The sequence below is a fragment of the Ranitomeya variabilis genome, chromosome 1, assembly GCF_051348905.1.
Source record: "Ranitomeya variabilis isolate aRanVar5 chromosome 1, aRanVar5.hap1, whole genome shotgun sequence".
In the NCBI taxonomy this organism is placed as follows: domain Eukaryota; kingdom Metazoa; phylum Chordata; class Amphibia; order Anura; family Dendrobatidae; genus Ranitomeya; species Ranitomeya variabilis.
Window position 1 is genome coordinate 1,132,565,478 of NC_135232.1, and position 21,975 is coordinate 1,132,587,452.

The following is a 21,975-nucleotide window of genomic DNA, read 5'->3' on the forward strand; positions in this document are numbered from 1 at the left end:
AGTGGGAGAATAATATTGCCCTTTCAGCTTGTGTGCCAGTCTTGACTCCTGGGTGTGCCACCTCTCTCCCTCTCATTCAGTGGGCCATAGAAAGCCTATTTATTTTTTTTTTTAAATATTATTGGGTTTCTAAAGTCTCCCTGAAAAAACAAAAAATACATAAAAAAACAGTGGGAGAGTAATATTGCCCTTTCAGCTTGTGTGCCAGTCTTGACTCCTGGGTGTGCCACCTCTCTCCCTTTCATTCAGTGGGCCATAGAAAGCCTATTTATTTTTTCCGTGATTTGTGTTCTAAAATCTACCTCAACACAAAAACACTACATCAATCAGTGGGAGAAAAATATTGGCCTCAGTCAGGGCTTGTGTGCCACTGCTGTGTGTGCTATCTCTCATTCAGTGGGCTATAGCAAGCCTATTTTTTTTTTTTTTTTTTTTTTTTTTAATATTATTTGGTTTCTAATTCTCCCTGAAAAAAAAAAAAAAAACCTAAAAAAACAGTGGGAGAATAATATTGCCCTTTCAGCTTGTGTGCCAGTCTTGACTCCTGGGTGTGCCACCTCTCTCCCTCTCATTCAGTGGGCCATAGAAAGCCTATTTATTTTTTTTTTTTAATATTATTGGGTTTCTAAAGTCTCCCTGAAAAAACAAAAAATACATAAAAAAACAGTGGGAGAGTAATATTGCCCTTTCAGCTTGTGTGCCAGTCTTGACTCCTGGGTGTGCCTCCTCTCTCCCTTTCATTCAGTGGGCCATAGAAAGCCTATTTATTTTTTCCGTGATTTGTGTTCTAAAATCTACCTCAACACAAAAACACTACATCAATCAGTGGGAGAAAAATATTGGCCTCAGTCAGGGCTTGTGTGCCACTGCTGTGTGTGCTATCTCTCATTCAGTGGGCTATAGCAAGCCTATTTTTTTTTTTTTTTTTTTTTTTTAATATTATTTGGTTTCTAAAGTCTCCCTGAAAAAAAAAAAAAACCTAAAAAAACAGTGGGAGAGTAATATTGCCCTTTCAGCTTGTGTGCCAGTCTTGACTCCTGGGTGTGCCACCTCTCTCCCTCTCATTCAGTGGGCCATAGAAAGCCTATTTATTTTTTTTTTTTAAATATTATTGGGTTTCTAAAGTCTCCCTGAAAAAACAAAAAATACATAAAAAAACAGTGGGAGAGTAATATTGCCCTTTCAGCTTGTGTGCCAGTCTTGACTCCTGGGTGTGCCACCTCTCTCCCTTTCATTCAGTGGGCCATAGAAAGCCTATTTATTTTTTTTTTTTAATATTATTTGGTTTCTAATTCTCCCTGAAAAAAAAAAAAAAAACCTAAAAAAACAGTGGGAGAATAATATTGCCCTTTCAGCTTGTGTGCCAGTCTTGACTCCTGGGTGTGCCACCTCTGTCCCTCTCATTCAGTGGGCCATAGAAAGCCTATTTATTTTTTTTTTTAAATATTATTGGGTTTCTAAAGTCTCCCTGAAAAAACAAAAAATACATAAAAAAACAGTGGGAGAGTAATATTGCCCTTTCAGCTTGTGTGCCAGTCTTGACTCCTGGGTGTGCCACCTCTCTCCCTTTCATTCAGTGGGCCATAGAAAGCCTATTTATTTTTTCCGTGATTTGTGTTCTAAAATCTACCTCAACACAAAAACACTACATCAATCAGTGGGAGAAAAATATTGGCCTCAGTCAGGGCTTGTGTGCCACTGCTGTGTGTGCTATCTCTCATTCAGTGGGCTATAGCAAGCCTATTTTTTTTTTTTTTTTTTTTTTTTTAATATTATTTGGTTTCTAAAGTCTCCCTGAAAAAAAAAAAAAACCTAAAAAAACAGTGGGAGAGTAATATTGCCCTTTCAGCTTGTGTGCCAGTCTTGACTCCTGGGTGTGCCACCTCTCTCCCTCTCATTCAGTGGGCCATAGAAAGCCTATTTATTTTTTTTTTTAAATATTATTGGGTTTCTAAAGTCTCCCTGAAAAAACAAAAAATACATAAAAAAACAGTGGGAGAGTAATATTGCCCTTTCAGCTTGTGTGCCAGTCTTGACTCCTGGGTGTGCCACCTCTCTCCCTTTCATTCAGTGGGCCATAGAAAGCCTATTTATTTTTTTTTTTTAATATTATTTGGTTTCTAATTCTCCCTGAAAAAAAAAAAAAAAACCTAAAAAAACAGTGGGAGAATAATATTGCCCTTTCAGCTTGTGTGCCAGTCTTGACTCCTGGGTGTGCCACCTCTCTCCCTCTCATTCAGTGGGCCATAGAAAGCCTATTTATTTTTTTTTTTAAATATTATTGGGTTTCTAAAGTCTCCCTGAAAAAACAAAAAATACATAAAAAAACAGTGGGAGAGTAATATTGCCCTTTCAGCTTGTGTGCCAGTCTTGACTCCTGGGTGTGCCACCTCTCTCCCTCTCATTCAGTGGGCCATAGAAAGCCTATTTATTTTTTTTTTTAAATATTATTGGGTTTCTAAAGTCTCCCTGAAAAAACAAAAAATACATAAAAAAACAGTGGGAGAGTAATATTGCCCTTTCAGCTTGTGTGCCAGTCTTGACTCCTGGGTGTGCCACCTCTCTCCCTTTCATTCAGTGGGCCATAGAAAGCCTATTTATTTTTTTTTTTTAATATTATTTGGTTTCTAATTCTCCCTGAAAAAAAAAAAAAAAACCTAAAAAAACAGTGGGAGAATAATATTGCCCTTTCAGCTTGTGTGCCAGTCTTGACTCCTGGGTGTGCCACCTCTCTCCCTTTCATTCAGTGGGCCATAGAAAGCCTATTTATTTTTTTTTTTTAATATTATTGGGTTTCTAATTCTCCCTGAAAAAAAAAAAAAAAACCTAAAAAAACAGTGGGAGAGTAATATTGCCCTTTCAGCTTGTGTGCCAGTCTTGACTCCTGGGTGTGCCACCTCTGTCCCTCTCATTCAGTGGGCCATAGAAAGCCTTGTTTTTTTTTTTTTTTTTTAATATTATTTGGTTTCTAAAGTCTCCCTGAAAATAAAAAAAAAATACATAAAAAAACAGTGGGAGAGTAATATTGCCATTTCAGCTTGTGTGCCAGTCTTGACTCCTGGGTGTGCCACCTCTGTCCCTCTCATTCAGTGGGCCATAGAAAGCCTTGTTTTTTTGTTTTTTTTTTAATATTATTTGGTTTCTAAAGTCTCCCTGAAAATAAAAAAAAAAAAAACATAAAAAAACAGTGGGAGAGTAATATTGCCCTTTCAGCTTGTGTGCCAGTCTTGACTCCTGGGTGTGCCACCTCTGTCCCTCTCATTCAGTGGGCCATAGAAAGCCTTGTTTTTTTTTTTTTTTTAATATTATTTGGTTTCTAAAGTCTCCCTGAAAATAAAAAAAAAATACATAAAAAAACAGTGGGAGAGTAATATTGCCATTTCAGCTTGTGTGCCAGTCTTGACTCCTGGGTGTGCCACCTCTGTCCCTCTCATTCAGTGGGCCATAGAAAGCCTTGTTTTTTTGTTTTTTTTTTAATATTATTTGGTTTCTAAAGTCTCCCTGAAAATAAAAAAAAAATACATAAAAAAACAGTGGGAGAGTAATATTGCCATTTCAGCTTGTGTGCCAGTCTTGACTCCTGGGTGTGCCACCTCTCTCTCTAATTGTGGGCCATAGAAAGCCTTTTTATTTTTTTCCTTCATTTGTGTTTTAAAATCAACCTCAACACAAAAACACTACATCAATCAGTGGGAGAAAAATATTGGCCTCAGTCAGGGCTTGTGTGCCACTCCTGTGCGTGCCATCTCTCATTCAGTGGGCCATAGAAAGCCTTGTTTTTTTGTTTTTTTTTAAATATTATTTGGTTTCTAAAGTCTCACAGAGAAAAAAAAAAAAAAAAATTAGGTGGGAGATTAATATTGACATTAGTGCTTGAGTGACAGTCCTGCGTGTGTGTCATCTCTGTGATTTGGTGTCACAGAAAACAGAGTGTGTAACATTGTGCCTGATTTTCCTTGTGGTCTCACCAACCTGTTAAGGGATATTGAAATCATACTGAAGTTATAGCTCACCGTGTAAGTTGTTTGACAGCAACAAATAAAGTTAGTTTGGTTACGATTTTTAAACAATGAGGAAGTCTGGTGCAAGAGGTCGTCGTGGGCGTTCATTGTCAGCTGGTAATGATGGTAGTGGTAGTGGAGCATCAGGTGGTCGTGGGGATAAAAATATTCCACCTAAGTCTGGAGCTGTGGAGCCAGTTTCGTCGTCAGGCTACACAAGGCCTCGAACGCTCTCTTTTCTGGGAGTAGGAAAACCGCTTTTAAAGGCTGAGCAGCAACAGCAAGTTTTGGCTTACATTGCAGACTCAGCCTCTAGCTCTTTTGCCTCCTCTTCCGAAACTGGTAAATGTAAAAGCAGCGCGTCGCTTGTGGATGTTCACGGTCAGGGACAAGTCGCTTCCTTGTCCTCCTCAGCAAAAACTACAACAAGAGAGAAGGATGCAGCAGGCGACACAACGGGTCACTCCATGGAGCTCTTTACACATACCGTCCCTGGCTTAGAAAGTGAAACATTTAACAGGCCATGCCCATTACAAGTAGATTCTGACATGGAGTGCACTGATGCACAGCCACAGCCAGAGTACTATGCTGCTCCTTTGACTCAGACCACCACATTGCCCTCTCAGGGTACAGATCCACAATCAGACCCTGATGAGACTATGTTGCCCCGCCACGAACGCTATACCACCGACCGACACAGTGACACAGACGAAGTTGCACACGAGCTCGAAGAGGAGGTAATAGATGACCCAGTTATTGACCCCGATTGGCAGCCATTGGGGGAACAGGGTGCAGGCGGCAGTAGTTCAGAAGCGGAGGTGGAGGAGGGGCCGCAGCAGGCATCAACATCGCAACAGGTTCCATCTGCCGGGCCCGTATCTGGCCCAAAACGCGTGTCAAAGCCAAAACCTGTTGGAGGACAGCGTGGCCATCCGGTTAAAGCTCAGTCTGCAATCCCTGAAAAGGGATCCGAGTCTAGGAAGAGTGCAGTCTGGCATTTTTTTAAACAACATCCAACTGATCAGCGCAAAGTCATCTGTCAAAAATGTTCAACTAGCTTAAGCAGAGGTCAGAATCTGAAAAGTCTAAATACTAGTTGCATGCATAGACACTTAACCACCATGCATTTTCAAGCCTGGACTAACTACCAAACGTCCCTTAAGGTTGTAGCACCCTCGGCCAATGAAGCTAGTCAGCAACGCAACATCCCTTCCGTCACTGTAAGGCCACCATTTTCCGCACCACCGGCAGTATCTGTGCAGGTTTCTTTGCCAGCCAAAAGCAGTCAGGGTCAGGGAATCACCAGTTTAGTAGGAGGAAATATTGCATCTAGGGCACCGGCGGAAACAATACCGTCTCCAACCGTCTCTCAGTCTGCCATGTACACCGGCACACCCGAAAGTTCCACGATCTCCTGCTCTCCAGTCCAGCTCACCCTACATGAGACTCTGGTTAGAAAAAGGAAGTACTTATCCTCGCATCCGCGTACACAGGGTTTTAACGCCCACATAGCTAGACTAATCTCGTTAGAGATGATGCCCTACCGTTTAGTTGAAAGCGAAGCTTTTAAAGCCCTGATGGAGTACGCTGAACCACGATACGAGCTACCTAGTCGACACTTTTTTTCCAGAAAAGCCATCCCAGCCCTGCACCAGCATGTTAAACAGCGCATCGTCCATGCACTTAGGCAATCTGTGAGTACAAAGGTGCACCTGACTACAGATGCATGGACCAGTAGGCATGGCCAGGGACGTTATGTGTCCATCACGGCACACTGGGTGAATGTGGTGGATGCAGGGTCCACAGGCGACATCAATTTAGGGACAGTTGTGCCTAGCCCACGGTCTAGGAAACAGTTGGCTGTAGGCGTTCGCACCCCCTCCTCCTCCTCCTCGTCCTCCTGCAGAAGCTACAGCTCTTCCACAGAACGCAGTCGGCCAACCACTCCATCGGCAGATGACACTGTTGCACACCAGTTGTCCCATTATGGGCCAGCTACTGCCAAGCGTCAGCAGGCTGTATTGGCTATGAAGTGTTTGGGCGACAACAGACACACCGCGGAAGTTCTGTCCGAGTTCTTGCAACAAGAAACGCAGTCGTGGCTGGGCACAGTAGATCTTGAGGCAGGCAAGGTAGTGAGTGATAACGGAAGGAATTTCATGGCTGCCATCTCCCTTTCCCAACTGAAACACATTCCTTGCCTGGCTCACACCTTAAACCTGGTGGTGCAGTGCTTATTGAAAACTTATCCTGGGTTCTCCGACCTGCTCCTCAAAGTGCGTGCACTTTGCTCACATATCCGACGTTCGCCTGTACACGCCAGCCGTATGCAGACCTATCAGCGGTCTTTGAACCTTCCCCAGCATCGCCTAATCATAGACGTTGCAACAAGGTGGAACTCAACACTGCACATGCTTCAGAGACTGTGCGAACAGAGGCGTGCTGTTATTTATTTGTGGGAGGATACACGGGCAGGCAGTAGGATGGCAGACATGGAGTTGTCAGGTGTGCAGTGGTCGAAGATACAAGACATGTGTCAAGTCCTTCAGTGTTTTGAGGAATGCACACGGCTGGTTAGTGCAGACAACGCCGTAATAAGCATGAGCATCCCCCTAATGCGTCTGCTGATGCAAAGTTTGACGCACATAAAGGAGCAGGCGTCTGCACCAGAGGAAGAGGGAAGCCTTGATGACAGTCAGCCATTGTCTGGTCAGGGCAGTGTACAGGACGAGGTAGCGGGCGAAGAGGAGGTGGAGGACGAGGAGGATGATGGGGATGAGTATATTTTTAATGCGGAAACTTTCACGGGGGCACAGGAAATTGGTTGCGTGTCACGGCCGGGTTCTGGTTTTTTGAGGGACACAAGTGACGTAGATTTGCCTGCAACTGCCCCTCAACCAATCACAACCGGAGATTTGACAACTGGAACTTTGGCCCACATGGCGGATTATGCCTTACGTATCCTAAAAAGGGACACACGCATTACGAAAATGATGAACGATGACGATTACTGGTTGGCCTGCCTCCTTGATCCACGCTATAAAGGCAAATTGCAAAATATTATGCCACATGAGAACTTGGAACTAATATTAGCAACCAAACAATCAACTCTTGTTGACCGTTTGCTTCAGGCATTCCCAGCACACAGCGCACGTGATCGTTCTCACACAAGCTCCAGGGGGCAGCAGACTAGGAGTGTTAGGGGTGCACACATCAGAAGTGGCGTTGGACAGAGGGGTTTTCTGACCAGGTTGTGGAGTGATTTTGCTATGACCGCAGACAGGACAGGTACTGCTGCATCAATTGAAAGTGACAGGAGACAACATTTGTCCAGTATGGTTACTAACTATTTTTCATCCCTTATCGATGTTCTCCCTCAACCGTCATTCCCATTTGATTACTGGGCCTCCAAATTAGACACCTGGCCAGAATTGGCAGAATATGCATTGCAGGAGCTTGCTTGCCCGGCAGCAAGTGTCCTATCAGAAAGAGTATTCAGTGCTGCAGGTTCAATATTAACCGAAAAAAGGACTCGTCTGGCTACCCAAAATGTTGACGATCTAACATTCATTAAAATGAACCACAACTGGATTTCGAAATCTTTTGCCCCACCTTGCCCGGCCGACACCTAGCTTTCCTATGAAAAGCTCTTGCCTGTGAATTACTTTTCTAATGTCTAATTTGCTGCAGCTGATTGTACAGCATACGACATGTTTACACCTCCCTAAATGGCAAAACTCCCCACACGGGGCCGTGGTATCGCGACTTGGCGCAAGCACCCGTGAGACTGCTGTTTGTCTGAAGAGGTGGGTGTGCTCGCTTTTGGTTGACGGCATTGCTACTGGGTCCCTCATAGTACAATGTAGTGTCTCTGGCGGTGGTGGTGCGCACCCAACGTCAGACACACCGTTGTAACATGAGGGGCCCTGGGGCGGTCCCGCCGGCCTCAAGAGAGTTCCCCCCTACCCCAGCTCAAAATGTGCTCTACCACGTGCAAAATTATGTCGCACAGCTCCACCAATCTTTAGTCTATTCGCTGACATCATTCAATGTCTGGCACTGACAATACAAATTTGTAGACATCTATGATGCAACTTAAAGTAGTCTGTGTCTGTGTCCTATATTGGCACCATTAAATAGTTACTGCCAAATTACTATGTCAGAAACTCAGTAGATGAGCCCACCCCTGTACCTAAGTATGCCACCTTTTTTTTTTGTTTTGGTTGTTTTGCGAGACATTAACATCTATTTATATTTTGGGAGTACTGGGACAGACACTCCTTGCACTACTCCTCCACTCACCACCAAGCTGCCTGTGTATCCATGTAACCGCTGTAAAACTGCCATGAGCCTATTGTTTGTTATTTTAGGCCTTTGATAGCCTGTCTGCGGTCCCTACTTTAAATACTCCTCCACTGACCACCAAGCTGCCTGCCCGTGTATCCATGTAACCGCTGTGAAACTGCCATGAGCCTATTGTTTGTTATGTTAGGCCTTTGATAGCCTGTCTGCGGTCCCTACTTTAAATACTCCTCCACTGACCAGACCACTGCTGCCCGTGTACCCCTGGAACCAATTATAAAGTGCCTACAGCCAGCCCATTTTCTTATGTTAGGCCTTTGAAGCCTGTCTGCGGTCCCTACTTTAAATACTCCTCCACTGACCAGACCACTGCTGCCCGTGTACCCCTGGAACCAATTATAAAGTGCCTACAGCCAGCCCATTTTCTTATGTTAGGCCTTTGAAGCCTGTCTGCGGTCCCTACTTTAAATACTCCTCCACTCACCACCACCAAGCTGCCTGCCCGTGTATCCATGTAACCGCTGTGAAACTGCCATGAGCCTATTGTTTGTTATTTTAGGCCTTTGATAGCCTGTCTGCGGTCCCTACTTTAAATACTCCTCCACTCACCACCAAGCTGCCTGTGTATCCATGTAACCGCTGTAAAACTGCCATGAGCCTATTGTTTGTTATTTTAGGCCTTTGATAGCCTGTCTGCGGTCCCTACTTTAAATACTCCTCCACTGACCAGACCACTGCTGCCCGTGTACCCCTGGAACCAATTATAAAGTGCCTACAGCCAGCCCATTTTCTTATGTTAGGCCTTTGAAGCCTGTCTGCGGTCCCTACTTTAAATACTCCTCCACTGACCAGACCACTGCTGCCCGTGTACCCCTGGAACCAATTATAAAGTGCCTACAGCCAGCCCATTTTCTTATGTTAGGCCTTTGAAGCCTGTCTGCGGTCCCTACTTTAAATACTCCTCCACTGACCAGACCACTGCTGCCCGTGTACCCCTGGAACCAATTATAAAGTGCCTACAGCCAGCCCATTTTCTTATGTTAGGCCTTTGAAGCCTGTCTGCGGTCCCTACTTTAAATACTCCTCCACTCACCACCACCAAGCTGCCTGCCCGTGTATCCATGTAACCGCTGTGAAACTGCCATGAGCCTATTGTTTGTTATTTTAGGCCTTTGATAGCCTGTCTGCGGTCCCTACTTTAAATACTCCTCCACTCACCACCAAGCTGCCTGTGTATCCATGTAACCGCTGTAAAACTGCCATGAGCCTATTGTTTGTTATTTTAGGCCTTTGATAGCCTGTCTGCGGTCCCTACTTTAAATACTCCTCCACTGACCACCAAGCTGCCTGCCCGTGTATCCATGTAACCGCTGTGAAACTGCCATGAGCCTATTGTTTGTTATGTTAGGCCTTTGATAGCCTGTCTGCGGTCCCTACTTTAAATACTCCTCCACTGACCAGACCACTGCTGCCCGTGTACCCCTGGAACCAATTATAAAGTGCCTACAGCCAGCCCATTTTCTTATGTTAGGCCTTTGAAGCCTGTCTGCGGTCCCTACTTTAAATACTCCTCCACTGATCAGACCACTGCTGCCCGTGTACCCCTGGAACCAATTATAAAGTGCCTACAGCCAGCCCATTTTCTTATGTTAGGCCTTTGAAGCCTGTCTGCGGTCCCTACTTTAAATACTCCTCCACTGACCAGACCACTGCTGCCCGTGTACCCCTGGAACCAATTATAAAGTGCCTACAGCCAGCCCATTTTCTTATGTTAGGCCTTTGAAGCCTGTCTGCCGTCCCTACTTTAAATACTCCTCCACTCACCACCACCAAGCTGCCTGCCCGTGTATCCATGTAACCGCTGTGAAACTGCCATGAGCCTATTGTTTGTTATTTTAGGCCTTTGATAGCCTGTCTGCGGTCCCTACTTTAAATACTCCTCCACTCACCACCAAGCTGCCTGTGTATCCATGTAACCGCTGTAAAACTGCCATGAGCCTATTGTTTGTTATTTTAGGCCTTTGATAGCCTGTCTGCGGTCCCTACTTTAAATACTCCTCCACTGACCACCAAGCTGCCTGCCCGTGTATCCATGTAACCGCTGTGAAACTGCCATGAGCCTATTGTTTGTTATGTTAGGCCTTTGATAGCCTGTCTGCGGTCCCTACTTTAAATACTCCTCCACTGACCAGACCACTGCTGCCCGTGTACCCCTGGAACCAATTATAAAGTGCCTACAGCCAGCCCATTTTCTTATGTTAGGCCTTTGAAGCCTGTCTGCGGTCCCTACTTTAAATACTCCTCCACTGACCAGACCACTGCTGCCCGTGTACCCCTGGAACCAATTATAAAGTGCCTACAGCCAGCCCATTTTCTTATGTTAGGCCTTTGAAGCCTGTCTGCGGTCCCTACTTTAAATACTCCTCCACTCACCACCACCAAGCTGCCTGCCCGTGTATCCATGTAACCGCTGTGAAACTGCCATGAGCCTATTGTTTGTTATTTTAGGCCTTTGATAGCCTGTCTGCGGTCCCTACTTTAAATACTCCTCCACTCACCACCAAGCTGCCTGTGTATCCATGTAACCGCTGTAAAACTGCCATGAGCCTATTGTTTGTTATTTTAGGCCTTTGATAGCCTGTCTGCGGTCCCTACTTTAAATACTCCTCCACTGACCAGACCACTGCTGCCCGTGTACCCCTGGAACCAATTATAAAGTGCCTACAGCCAGCCCATTTTCTTATGTTAGGCCTTTGAAGCCTGTCTGCGGTCCCTACTTTAAATACTCCTCCACTGACCAGACCACTGCTGCCCGTGTACCCCTGGAACCAATTATAAAGTGCCTACAGCCAGCCCATTTTCTTATGTTAGGCCTTTGAAGCCTGTCTGCGGTCCCTACTTTAAATACTCCTCCACTCACCACCACCAAGCTGCCTGCCCGTGTATCCATGTAACCGCTGTGAAACTGCCATGAGCCTATTGTTTGTTATTTTAGGCCTTTGATAGCCTGTCTGCGGTCCCTACTTTAAATACTCCTCCACTCACCACCAAGCTGCCTGTGTATCCATGTAACCGCTGTAAAACTGCCATGAGCCTATTGTTTGTTATTTTAGGCCTTTGATAGCCTGTCTGCGGTCCCTACTTTAAATACTCCTCCACTGACCACCAAGCTGCCTGCCCGTGTATCCATGTAACCGCTGTGAAACTGCCATGAGCCTATTGTTTGTTATGTTAGGACTTTGATAGCCTGTCTGCGGTCCCTACTTTAAATACTCCTCCACTGACCAGACCACTGCTGCCCGTGTACCCCTGGAACCAATTATAAAGTGCCTACAGCCAGCCCATTTTCTTATGTTAGGCCTTTGAAGCCTGTCTGCGGTCCCTACTTTAAATACTCCTCCACTCACCACCACCAAGCTGCCTGCCCGTGTATCCATGTAACCGCTGTGAAACTGCCATGAGCCTATTGTTTGTTATTTTAGGCCTTTGATAGCCTGTCTGCGGTCCCTACTTTAAATACTCCTCCACTCACCACCAAGCTGCCTGTGTATCCATGTAACCGCTGTAAAACTGCCATGAGCCTATTGTTTGTTATTTTAGGCCTTTGATAGCCTGTCTGCGGTCCCTACTTTAAATACTCCTCCACTGACCACCAAGCTGCCTGCCCGTGTATCCATGTAACCGCTGTGAAACTGCCATGAGCCTATTGTTTGTTATGTTAGGCCTTTGATAGCCTGTCTGCGGTCCCTACTTTAAATACTCCTCCACTGACCAGACCACTGCTGCCCGTGTACCCCTGGAACCAATTATAAAGTGCCTACAGCCAGCCCATTTTCTTATGTTAGGCCTTTGAAGCCTGTCTGCGGTCCCTACTTTAAATACTCCTCCACTGACCAGACCACTGCTGCCCGTGTACCCCTGGAACCAATTATAAAGTGCCTACAGCCAGCCCATTTTCTTATGTTAGGCCTTTGAAGCCTGTCTGCGGTCCCTACTTTAAATACTCCTCCACTGACCAGACCACTGCTGCCCGTGTACCCCTGGAACCAATTATAAAGTGCCTACAGCCAGCCCATTTTCTTATGTTAGGCCTTTGAAGCCTGTCTGCGGTCCCTACTTTAAATACTCCTCCACTCACCACCACCAAGCTGCCTGCCCGTGTATCCATGTAACCGCTGTGAAACTGCCATGAGCCTATTGTTTGTTATTTTAGGCCTTTGATAGCCTGTCTGCGGCCCCTACTTGCAATACTCCTCCACTGACCACAATGCTGCCTGGAGTGCCTGCCTGTGTATCCATGTAACCGATGTAAAACTGCCATGACTGCCTACTGTTTGTTATTTTAGGCCTTTGATAGCCTGTCTGCAGCCCCTACTTGCAATACTCCTCCACTGACCACACCAATGCTGCCCGTGTACCCCTGGAACCTATTTAAAAGTTCATAGAGCCTAGTTATATATTTTATTTACTATTAATAAGGCCATGATGGACTACGCTGTACCACGCTACAAGCTAACCAGTCGACACTTCTTTTGCGAGAAAAGCCATCCCAACCCTCCACCAGCATGTAGAAGACCGCATTGTCCATGCACTCTGGCAATCTGTGAGTACAAAGGTGCACCTGACAACAGACGCATGGACCTGTAGGCATGGCCACGGAAGATTACGTGTCCATTACGGCGCAATGGGTTAATGTGGTGGATGCATGGTCCACAGGGGACAGCCTACTAAGTCTGTCTGCAGTCCCTAATTCAAATTGTCCTCCACTGTCTAAATCGGAACTTCCACCTTCTGGCTTTCGGCCTATAGTATCAGAAATTAAACTGCATTTGGCCTTCAACTTTGGTTAGGGCCTACTAACGGCTTCTGCCCCTCCCTGGTGTTGTCCTCAACTAAATAAAGCTGAGCTTCAACCTTCCGGCTCTCATTATGTGGTTTTAAAAAAAAAAATGGTGGTTAGGGCCTACTAACGGCTTCTGCCCCTCCCTGGTGTTGTCCTCAACTAAATAAAGCTGAGCTTCAACCTTCCGGCTCTCATTAAGTGGTTTTAAAACAAAAATGGTGGTTAGGGCCTACTAACGGCTTCTGCCCCTCCCTGGTGTTGTCCTCAACTAAATAAAGCTGAGCTTCAACCTTCCGGCTCTCATTATGTGGTTTTAAAAAAAAAAATGGTGGTTAGGGCCTACTAACGGCTTCTGCCCCTCCCTGGTGTTGTCCTCAACTAAATAAAGCTGAGCTTCAACCTTCCGGCTCTCATTAAGTGGTTTTAAAACAAAAATGGTGGTTAGGGCCTACTAACGGCTTCTGCCCCTCCCTGGTGTTGTCCTCAACTAAATAAAGCTGAGCTTCAACCTTCCGGCTCTCATTATGTGGTTTTAAAAAAAAAAATGGTGGTTAGGGCCTACTAACGGCTTCTGCCCCTCCCTGGTGTTGTCCTCAACTAAATAAAGCTGAGCTTCAACCTTCCGGCTCTCATTATGTGGTTTTAAAAAAAAAAATGGTGGTTAGGGCCTACTAACGGCTTCTGCCCCTCCCTGGTGTTGTCCTCAACTAAATAAAGCTGAGCTTCAACCTTCCGGCTCTCATTAAGTGGTTTTAAAACAAAAATGGTGGTTAGGGCCTACTAACGGCTTCTGCCCCTCCCTGGTGTTGTCCTCAACTAAATAAAGCTGAGCTTCAACCTTCCGGCTCTCATTATGTGGTTTTAAAAAAAAAAATGGTGGTTAGGGCCTACTAACGGCTTCTGCCCCTCCCTGGTGTTGTCCTCAACTAAATAAAGCTGAGCTTCAACCTTCCGGCTCTCATTAAGTGGTTTTAAAACAAAAATGGTGGTTAGGGCCTACTAACGGCTTCTGCCCCTCCCTGGTGTTGTCCTCAACTAAATAAAGCTGAGCTTCAACCTTCCGGCTCTCATTAAGTGGTTTTAAAACAAAAATGGTGGTTAGGGCCTACTAACGGCTTCTGCCCCTCCCTGGTGTTGTCCTCAACTAAATAAAGCTGAGCTTCAACCTTCCGGCTCTCATTATGTGGTTTTAAAAAAAAAATGGTGGTTAGGGCCTACTAACGGCTTCTGCCCCTCCCTGGTGTTGTCCTCAACTAAATAAAGCTGAGCTTCAACCTTCCGGCTCTCATTAAGTGGTTTTAAAAAAAAAATGGTGGTTAGGGCCTACTAACGGCTTCTGCCCCTCCCTGGTGTTGCCCTCAACTAAATAAAGCTGAGCTTCAACCTTCTGCTCCAAATTACCATTTTAAAAAATGCAATAGGCTTTTCCGGCCTACTAAAGGTGTCTGCCACTCCCTGGTGTTGTCCTCAACTGAACAAAGCTGAGCTTCCACATTCTGGCTTTCGCCCTATACTATCAGATATTAAACTGCATTTGGCCTACTAGTGTGGTTAGGCCCTTGAAACAGTGTCTGCTGCTCTTGGGTTTGCTACTCCACTGAACAAAGCAATGCCGCCTGTTTAGTCCTGTTACCAATTTTGAACTGCATGTAGCCTACTTTATTCTTTGGCCCTATATCTGTTTCCTCCTCATCCTGCCCATTGCCCAGCCACTGCTAAATGAGTCTGCTGGTACATTGACCTAGACCACTACATTCCCCTTGTACTCTACACAGCCAGAATCTGTCCCTGCTGAAAGTAAGGTTCCCCTTCCCGCATGTTATACCACCTTACACAGGGACAAAGAGGAAGGTGCAGATGAAAGTGCAGGTTCCTTCATCAGGTGGGGGGGCATACTCGTTGGCGACGTCACTGGCACAGGGCCCCTCAGAGTACGCAAAAGTGTCGCTGCTGGTGGGAGGCGCCCCCGCCATGCAAACACACCGCCGTACTTTGAGGGGCCCTGTGCCAGTGGCAATGCGAACGAGTGGGCCCCCCCCCTGCTTGCTCAGGATCACAGCACTTGCAACTTTTAAATACTTACCTTTCCCTGCAACACCGCCGTGACGTAGTCCGCATTTCCTGGGCCCACGAAAAACTTGAGCCGGCCCTACTCCCCCCACAACTTTTGCCAAATGACCCCCAATTCCCTATGCCCAACTATTATTATAAAGTTAATTAAGATTGACAAGCTTCAGAAACAAGAATGGATGTTTTTGGCATTAAAATGGGCACTGTAGGTGTTTTCCTGGCCTCCACTCACTGCCGACTATGCTTCCCCATTGACTTGCATTGGGTTTCGTGTTTCGGTCGATCCCCGACTTTTAGCGATAATCGGCCGACTGCACTCGACTCGACTCTGGACAAAATCGGGTTTCCCAAAACCCTACTCGATCTTAAAAAAATGAAAGTCGCTCAACCCTAGTTGTAACCCTTTTAGTGCTGGCTAGGCCAAGAAATGCGGTCTAAGGAATTCAGTGGTCTTTAATCTTACTGGGAATAAGTCACTCAATTTCTGTTGACCAAACAATGGGCAGCCAGGTACAGTGCCTTGCAAAAGTATTTGCCCCCCTGGAACTTTTCAACCTTTTCCCACATATCATGATATGTGGGACATAAAGATACGAAATGTAAATTTTTGGTGAAGAATCAACAAGTGGAACACAATTGTGAAGTTGAACGAAATTTATTGGTTATTTTAAATTTTTGTGGAAATTCAAAAACTGAAAAGTGGGACGTGCAATATTATTCGGCTCCTTTACTTTCAGTGCAGAAGTTCATTGTGGATCTCTGAATGATCCAATGTTGTCCTAAATGCCTAATGATGATAAATATAATCCACCTGTGTGTAATCAAGTCTCCGTATAAAGGCACCTGCTCTGTGATAGTCTCAGGGTTCTGTTTGAAGCACCGAGAGCATCATGAAGACCAAGGAACACAACAGGCAGGTCCGTGATACTGTTGTGGAGAAGTTTAAAATCAGATTTGGATACAAAATGATTTCCAAAACTTTAAACATCCCAAGGAGCACTGTGTAAGCGATCATATTGAAATGGAAGGAGTATCATACCACTGCAAATCTACCAAGACCCGGCCGTCCCTCTAAACTTTCATCTCAAACAAGGAGAAGACTGATCAGAGATGCAGACAAGAGGCCCATGATCACTCTGGATGAACTGCAGAGATCTACAGCTGAGGTGGGACAGTCTGTCCATAGGACAACTGTTATGGACCTGGTGGTTAGGAGCACCCGGAATGACCTGATGGTTAAAACGGAAAACCTGGGACAAGCTCTGAGGAGATGGTAACTCTACTGACCGCAATCCCTAATCCTATCACACACACTAGAAATAGCCGTGGAGCGTGCCTAACTCTCCCTAGACGCCTCTTCTCAGCCTAAGAGCTAACTACCCCTAAAGATAGAAATAGAAGCCTTACCTTGCCTCAGAGAAATTCCCCAAAGGAAAGGAAGCCCCCCACAAATAATGACTGTGAGTTAAGAGGGAAGTGACAAACACAGGAATGAAACAGATTTTAGCAAAGGAGGCCGAATCTTCTCTAGATAGACAGAAGAAAGGAAAGGAACTATGCGGTCAGTCTTAAAAACTACAAAAACCACGCAGAGTGTGCAAAAAGACCTCCACACCGACTCACGGTGTGGAGGAGCAGCTCTGCACCCCCAGAGCTTCCAGCTAGCAAGGAAATATCATAATAGCAAGCTGGACTAGAACATAGCATGTACTGAGAAATATATTCAAAAACCAATGAACAACAAATGAACTAGCAGGGACTTAGCTTCTGCTGGAGTAGACAGGTCATCAGAGAAATCCAAGAGAGATCTGAACCAGTACTGAGACATTGACAGCTGGCATGCACTAACGATCTGAGCAGAGTTAAATAGGGAAGCCAGCAGAAGCAATAAGCGAGGGCAGCTGAGAAAGCCAACCTCAAAGATCAGCAGTTCCACTCAAAGCCACCAGAGGGTGTCCAAGGACAGAACTCACCAAAGTTCCATTCACGACCACAGGAGGGAGCCCGAGAACAGAATTCACAACAATGAGTCATATACTGCACAAATCTGGCCTTTATCGAAGAGTGGCAAGAAGAAAGCCATTTCTCAAAGATACCCATAAAAAGTATTGTTTAAAGTTTGCAACAAGCCACCTGGGAGACACAGCAAACATGTGGAAGAAGATGCTCTAGTTAGATGAAACCAAAATCAAACTTTTTGGCAACAATGCCAAATGATATGTTTGGCGTAAAGGCAACACAGCTCAACCCCCTGAACACACCATCCCCACTGTCAAACATGGTGGTGGCAGCATCATGGTTTGGGCCTGCTTTTCTTCAGCAGGGACAGGGAAGATGGTTTAAATTGATGGGAAGATGGATAGAGCCAAATACAGGACCATTCTTGAAGAAAACCTGTTGGAGTCTGCAAAAGACTTGAGACTGGGACGGAGATTTGTCTTCCAACAAGACAATGATCCCAAACATAAAGCAAAATCTACAATGGAATGGTTCACAAATAGTGTTGAGCATTCCGATACCGCAAGTATCGGGTATCGGCCGATACTTGCGGTATCGGAATTCCGATACCGAGTTCCGATACTTTTTTGGTATCGGGAATCGGTATCGGATCCATACTAATGTGTAAAATAAAGAATTAAAATAAAAAATATTGATATACTCACCTCTCCGGAGGCCCCTGCACCTTACCGCTGTTAACCGGCAGCCTCCTTTGCTTAAAATGAGCGCGATTAGGGCCTTCCATGACGTCACGGCTTCTGATTGGTCGCGTGCCGCTCATGTGACCGCCACGTGACCAATCACAAGCCGCGACGTCATTCTCAGGCCCTAAACTACTCATTCTAGGAATTTAGGACCTGAGAATGACGTCGCGGCTTGTGATTGGTGGCGTGGCGATCACATGAGCGGCACGCGACCAATCAGAAGCCGTGACGTCATGGAAGGCCCTAAACGCGCTCATTTTAAGCAAAGGAGGCTGCCGGTTAACAGCGGTAAGGTGCAGGGGCCTCCGGAGAGGTGAGTATATCAATATTTTTTATTTTAATTCTTTATTTTACACATTAATATGGATCCCAGGGCCTGAAGGAGAGTTTCCTCTCCTTCAGACCCTGGGAACCATCAGGATACCTTCCGATTCTTGGTGTCCCATTGACTTGTATTGGTATCGGGTATCGTATCGGCGATATCCGATACTTTTCGGGTATCGGCCGATACTATCCGATACCGATACTTTCAAGTATCGGACGGTATCGCTCAACACTATTCACAAATAAATGTACCCAGGTGTTAGAATGGCCAAGTCAGAGTCCAGACCTCAATCCAATCGAGAATCTGTGGAAAGAGCTGAAAACTGCTGTTCACAAACGATCTCCATCAAACCTCACTGAGCTCGAGCTGTTTGCCAAGGAAGAATGGGCAAGAATTGCAGTCTCTCGATGTACAAAACTAATAGAGACATACGCCAAGCGACTTGCAGCTCTAATCACAGCAAAAGGTGGCGCAACAAAGTATTAAGTTAAAGGGGCCGAAAAATATTGCACGCCCCACTTTTCAGTTTTTTAATTTCCACTAAAATGTAAAATAACCAATAAATTTTGTTCAATTTCACAATTGTGAAGGTTGAAAAGTTCCAGGGGGCCAAATACTTTCGCAAGGCACTGTATGTTATAGCCTGAAATGCTCCAGAGAAAACATAGGGCCTAATTAGTTCAGTGATTACCCCCAGAATGCTGGCATAAAAAGCTTTAAAAATGTGCAATATTTTGGCACATCTCAGAGTTGAGCCAAAATTTTGAGCCATTAGTTCGCTTTGGCTGCCAGTTATTCAGGTGCTTGTCACAAAAATTAGAATATCATCAAAAAGTTAATTTATTTCAGTTCTTCAATACAAAAAGTGAAACTCGTATATTATAGAGTCATGACAAACAGAGTGATCTGTTTCACGTGCTTATTTCTGTTAATGTTGATGATTATTGCTTACAGCCAAAGAAAACCCAAAAGTCATTATCTCAGTTAATTAGAATACTTTATAACACCAGCTGGAGAAATGATTTTAAAATCCAAAATGTTGGCCTACTGAAATGTATGTTCAGTAAATGCACTCAGTACTTGGTCGGGGTATCACTTAGGCTAGTTTCACACTAGCGTTTACCTGATCTGCGGCAGGCTGCGGACTTCCTCCGTGAAGCCCCGCCCTCGGCCACACCTCCGCAGCTAGCTCCGCCTGCTTCTGCATGCGGCCCGCATGCGACCTGCGTACCTATCTTTAACATTAGGTACGCAGGTCATGCGGCTGTTTTGACGTTTTGACGATGCGGAAAAAAAAATGCTACAGGCTGCATCCTACGCTGGTCGCCGCATCGTCAAAACGACGCATGCGGCAGCATCTGCATACAGCCACACGACCTGCGTACCTAATGTTAACCCCTTCCTGACATCAGACGTACTATCCCGTCGAGGTGGGGTGGGCCCGTATGACCGCCGACGGGATAGTACGTCATCATCGATCAGCGGCGCTCACGGGGGGAGCGCGGCCGATCGCGGCCGGGTGTCAGCTGCATATCGCAGCTGACATCCGGCACTATGTGCCAGGAGCGGTCACGGACCGCCCCCGGCACATTAACCCCCGGCACACCGCGATCAAACATGATCGCAGTGTACCGGCGGTATAGGGAAGCATCGCGCAGGGAGGGGGCTCCCTGCGGGCTTCCCTGAGACCCCCGGAGCAACGCGATGTGATCGCGTTGCTCTGAGGGTCTCCTACCTCCCTCCTCGCCGCAGGTCCCGGATCCAAGATGGCCGCGGCATCCGGGTCCTGCAGGGAGGGAGGTGGCTTACCGAGTGTCTGCTCAGAGCAGACACTTGGTAAGCCTGCAGCCCTGCACAGCAGATCGTCGATCTGGCAGAGTGCTGTGCACACTGCCAGATCAATGATCTGTGATGTCCCCCCCTGGGACAAAGTAAAAAAGTAAAAAAAAAATTTTTCCACATGTGTAAAAAAAAAAAAAAAAAAAAATTCCTAAATAAATAATAATAAAAAAATATATATTATTCCCATAAATACATTTCTTTATCTAAATAAAAAAAACAAAACAATAAAAGTACACATATTTAGTATCGCCGCGTCCGTAACGACCCAACCTATAAAACTGCCCCACTAGTTAACCCCTTCAGTAAACACCGTAAGAAAAAAAAAAAAAAAACGAGGCAAAAAACAACGCTTTATTACCATACCGCCGAACAAAAAGTGGAATAACACACGATCAAAAAGACTGATATAAATATCCATGGTACCGCTGAAAACGTCATCTTGTCCCGCAAAAAACAAGCTGCCATACAGCATCATCAGCAAAAAAATAAAAAAGTTATAGTCCTGAGAATAAAGCGATACCAAAATAATTATTTTTTCTATATTTTAGTTTTTATCGTATAAAAGCGCCAAAACATAAAAAAATGATATAAATGAGATATCGCTGTAATCGTACTGACCCGACGAATAAAACTGCTTTATCAATTTTACCAAACGCGGAACGGTATAAACGCCTCTCCCAAAAGAAATTCATGAATAGCAGGTTTTTGGTCATTCTGCCTCACAAAAATCGGAATAAAAAGCGATCAAAAATGGTCACGTGTCCAAAAATGTTACCAATAAAAACGTCAACTCGTCCCGCAAAAAACAAGACCTCACATGACTCTGTGGAGCAAAATGTGGAAAAATTATAGGTCTCAAAATGTGGAGACGCAAAAACTTTTTTGCTATAAAAAGCGTCACTGGTTTCACACTTGCGTTTTTGTCTGCAGCGTTTTTTGCACAAAAAACCTAGTGCCACGTATTTCAGTGCCACGTATTTCAGTGCCACGTATTTCAGTGCCACGTATTTAAGTGCCACGTATCACATATTTCAGTGCCACGTATTTCAGTGCCACGTATTTCAGTGCCACGTATTTCAGTGCCACGTATTTCAGTGCCACGTATTTCAGTGCCACGTATTTCAGTGCCACGTATCACATATTTCAGTGCCACGTATTTCAGTGCCACGTATTTCAGTGCCACGTATTTCAGTGCCACGTATTTCAGTGCCACGTATCACGTATTTCAGTGCCACGTGTTTCAGTGCCACGTATTTAAGTGCCACGTATCACGTATTTCAGTGCCACGTATTTCAGTGCCACGTATTTCAGTGCCACGTATTTCAGTGCCACGTATCACATATTTCAGTGCCACGTATTTCAGTGCCACGTATTTCAGTGCCACGTATTTCAGTGCCACGTATTTCAGTGCCACATATTTCAGTGCCACGTATCACGTATTTGAGTGCCACGTGTTTCAGTGCCACGTATTTAAGTGCCACGTATTTCAGTGCCACGTATTTCAGTGCCACGTATTTCAGTGCCACGTATTTCAGTGCCACGTATTTCAGTCACGTTTAGGGTTAGGGTTAGGGGTAGGGTTAGGGTTAGGGTTAGGGCTAGGGTTGGAGGTAAAGTTAGGGTTAGGGTTTGGATTACATTTACGTTTGGATTAGGGTTGGGATTAGAATTATGGGTGTGTCAGGGCTAGGGGTGTGGTTAGGGTTACCGTTGGGATTAGGGTTAGGGGTGTGTTTGGGTTAGGGTTTCAGGTAGAATTGGGGAGTTTCCACTGTCCAGGCACATCAGGGGCTCTCCAAGCGCGACATGGCGTCCAATCTCAATTCCAGCCAATTCTGCGTTGAAAAAGTAAAACAGTGCTCCTTCCCTTCCGAGCTCTCCCGTGCGCCC